At 47.9% G+C, this 3,709-nt stretch overlaps 1 protein-coding gene across 5 annotated transcripts in view; it reads left to right on the top strand.

Moving 5' to 3' along the window:
* Nucleotides 1-3,571: 3,571 nt before the first annotated feature.
* Nucleotides 3,572-3,709, top strand: part of RB1CC1 (RB1 inducible coiled-coil 1) — a 102,623-nt gene continuing 102,485 nt past the window's right edge. For all 5 annotated transcript variants that reach the window (XM_051843730.3, XM_051843729.3, XM_051843732.2 and 2 more), the window contains exon 1: nucleotides 3,572-3,709. This exon is cut by the window's right edge and continues 3 nt beyond it. The gene's annotated coding sequence lies outside the window, so the exon portion shown is untranslated.

Below are 3,709 nucleotides of genomic sequence, written 5' to 3'. Positions count from 1 at the left end.
AGCTTCTTCTGGGTCTCCCACATGGGTGCAGGGGCCCAAGGAGTTGGGCCATCTTCTGCTCTCCCAGGCCATAGCAAAGAGCTGGATTAGAAGAGGGACAGCCGGGACTTTAACCAGCTGCACCACAGGATAGACCCCTAAATTGTATCTTGTATACAAAAAAAGAGAGGATGGCTGATAGACAGGAAAGAGACATCAGTGGACTGAACACTCAGTAAATAATGGAGGCTGCGGAGGTCAGCGTGGTATAAACGCAAGGCCTGAAGAAGGTATGCGGTAATGCTACCAAATGTTTATTGGGCACACACTACAGCGCACCAGCTATTGAAACGTAATCTCTATTAGGCAAGTTAAACACCGAAAGATAGGAGAATTTGTTGGAATTACAGGCAAGTCAGGGAAGGTATCTGAGGAAGTGACACTACACTGAGACATGAGGGGCCAGCCCTGTGTGGACCAGGTTAAGCTACCGCCTGCAGCACTGGCAACCCATTTGGGCACCTGTTCTAGTCGGGGCTGCTTGGCTTTCCATCCAGCTCCCTGCTGATGTGCCTGGGAAAGCACTGGAGGATGGCTCAGGTTCTTGGGCCCCTGTACCCATGTGGGAGACAAAGAAGTTCCAGGCTCCTGGGTTTGATCTGGCACAGCCCTGGCCATTGCTGTGGTCATTTGGGAAGTGAGCCAGCAGATGTACGAGTTCTTTCTCTCTCTGCCTCTGGCTCTCCCTAACTTCACTTTTCAAATAAATAAATAATAAATCTTTTTTTAAAAAAATTGAGACATGAAGAGAAAACTGGATTTTATAGATGTCATCTGATTTGAAGCACCAAGGGTGCTTTTTCATTAAGTCCTGCAAAATCCTCTATATTCCTCCTAAAGTAAACTACTTTTGCATTTACTGTTATTCTACCACAGCATCTAAAATCATTATCAAATTTAAAAAATAATGTGATGAGGACAGGATTAACAGTGCATAATTTTTGCATCGTTCACATACTATTATAATTAGTTTAAAATTTAGAAGAGGTTATGAAATTAAAGATCAGATACTTAGGAGCACTGGGGTAGGGCTGGGGGAGGGCAGCAGAAAAAGTAAAGGGAAGATAAAAGACTGAATAACTTAAAATGCCAAAATGCCTTTCAAAGTTCAAATAAAGTCTCAGCACTGACCATTTAATGTAATAATTTGGAAGTCTGTGTTAAACTATTTTCAGCTTCAGGGAAAAAAAACATAAAAGCATAGAAAGCATAAAAGGCAAAAAATAAGACTGTGGATTGAGGAATTCCTATCAGGGAATGTGGTTGAGAAGTGATGCTGTCAGGATGACTGATCTTGTTTTTGTTGATTAAGGAAGGAAAAATACAGATGGTGTTCAGTAGGCTTGGTATGGCAAATAACTTGTGACAGGGGACATTATCATGAAACCATGCATTATTAATAACTTGTATCTCCTTAAGATGCTTCATTCATGTAATAAAATCAGTTAACATATTCAGGTTTTCTAGGAAACAATTTCAGATGCTTACAAATGCTTAACATTTACACTAGAGGTGCAAATCTTTAAGATGTGAAATAGTTATTTCTGGAATTTCTTCCTGCCTATGATTAAGGGAGATAAAACAGCAGGCGTTAGGAGTTAAGGTGTCTGAATCCTACATCAGAGTACCTGGGCTCATTCCTGTCTCCACCTTTCTGCCAATGCTGAAACTGGGAAGTAGTGACAATAGCTGAAGTAACTGGGTTCCTGGCACCCAATTATCTTGTGTCTTCCACGTGGGTGCAGGGCCCAAGAACCTGGGCCATCTTCTGCTGCTTTTCCAGGTGCATTAGAAGGGAGCTGGATCTAAATGGGGCATCCAGGACTCCAACTGGTGCCCATGTGGCATGCCAGTATTACAGGATGAGGCTTAATTCCCTATGCTACAATGCCAGCCCGTTTGTACATCCTAATTTGGACTTTCTTTTTGTAACGATCAATGACACTGATCATGAAGAGGAAGTATAAGCAGGAGTATGTTCTTTAGAGGTCTCACAGTGTTGTTTTTCATAGTCAATTTTCTGGTCAAACTCGTATTTACTACTTAATTTCTATGTGCTGATTAACATGCCGTGTCTACTAAAATCAGCTTTTCTTCAGTCTTGTCAGTTCATACTTTGCTGTCTGGCATAACAATTCAGTGCTAAATTTTCATTGCTCTGCTCTATCTTGCTTGGGATGTGTAATAAAATTCCTGCCTAAAAAAACCTAAGTGAAATGACTTGCCAAAGATCCGAAAGACCAGTTTTTCAGAAAAAGATGAAAAACAAAGAGGTAGAGACAAGCCAGTATCAATCATAACTTTCAGACACCGGACAGGTGTGATTAAAAACTGAAAATCACTAGCGCTTACCATCTTCTCCTGCCCAACAAATGAAGGGTTGCAAAGTTTGGTTTGGTGCTCTGTTTTTGCAAACACAACCTCAAAGTCCCTATGACTTAGGTGTTACCACCCTGCTTTTACTCATGCCATACTCCTGGATTAAACAGGAATTTGAAAAGTATTATGTAATTACTCTACTTGTAACATCGGCTCGATTTTCGTACTCAAACCTTGTGACTTCAAGTCATTGCCCGTGACTGATCACCTTTACAAACGCAGATTTCTCTGACGTTCTGTCATGCTAACTGCTAGACCACAAGAGAAGTCAGTATTCAAGATGCTAAAACAGAGTGGTCGTGGTGTTGACATTTTCATCCCAATCGTTTAGCCGCTACTCTCTTCTTTGCTACGTCTCCTATGCCCTACCTGTTCTGAGAAAAACTGCGCCGTCCCACCCTTGCAGAGATATCTGGGACACCTGTCGGCTTCCCAAGGTCCCAGCAGTCCGAGTTTTTGGGGCGGTGGCGGCAGGACTGCCCGAGTCAGGCATCCTTGTCACAGACCTTGGATCAGTCCCGCGGGCTGTCCAGACGACAGGCGACGAGGATACCGGATCCTCGCCGGGCGGGCCCCGCTCCTCCGCCACTGGTTCCAGGGTAGGAGTTCTCGTTGACTCTTGGCTGATCCCAAATTCCGAGGGGTCGGCCTAGCTTGGGCCTACTCGACGTAGCAACGAAGGTCAGGCTCACCTTGGGAACCTAAGCGCCCTGAGGCGAATAGGACCAACCAGGTCGTCCCAGCAAACTCTCCCCAGGTCAGGGCAGGACAGCCAAGACTCGCCTGGCTCAAGTCAGCTGGAGGCGGAGACGCGCCGATCCCGGCAGCCCGCAGACTTCCGCACCTGCGCAGACGTCTCTCTACGCCGCCCGGGCAGCCCAGAGCGCCCCTCCCCCCGGACTGGCCGCTTCCCGGCATGCTCCGCGGAGGAAGAGACGGAGTCGACAATAACAAACCCAGCCGCGGCTGTGTCCGCGGCCCTGCGGAGACCTCGGCGCTGCCTCTGGGTCCCTTAGTTGTCCCGGCCCCTCGGCTCTGACCGGCCGCGGCCCTTTGTTCCCCGGCCCCCGACGCAGAGCCGAGGGGCCTAACCAGGTCCTTCTAGCCGACCCCTCCCTCCTGCCCGGAGTTTGGGGCCGCGGCGGGCGGGCGCCCTGGACGCCGGCGTTTGGGTTGTTTGACGGTGCCGAATGGGCGGTTGGTAGCCGCCGTCTAGGACTAGGCGGCGGCGGAAGATGTTGCCGGGGGCCGCCGGCTCTGCTGTTGCCACCGGTGGAGGAGGAGGCGCTGC

Source organism: Oryctolagus cuniculus, chromosome 6 (assembly GCF_051225735.1).
Source record: "Oryctolagus cuniculus isolate XC-2025 breed Fujian yellow rabbit chromosome 6, ASM5122573v1, whole genome shotgun sequence".
Lineage (NCBI taxonomy): Eukaryota > Metazoa > Chordata > Mammalia > Lagomorpha > Leporidae > Oryctolagus > Oryctolagus cuniculus.
The sequence above is the reverse complement of the archived record's forward strand: the minus strand, read 5'-3'. Positions and strand labels throughout refer to the sequence as shown.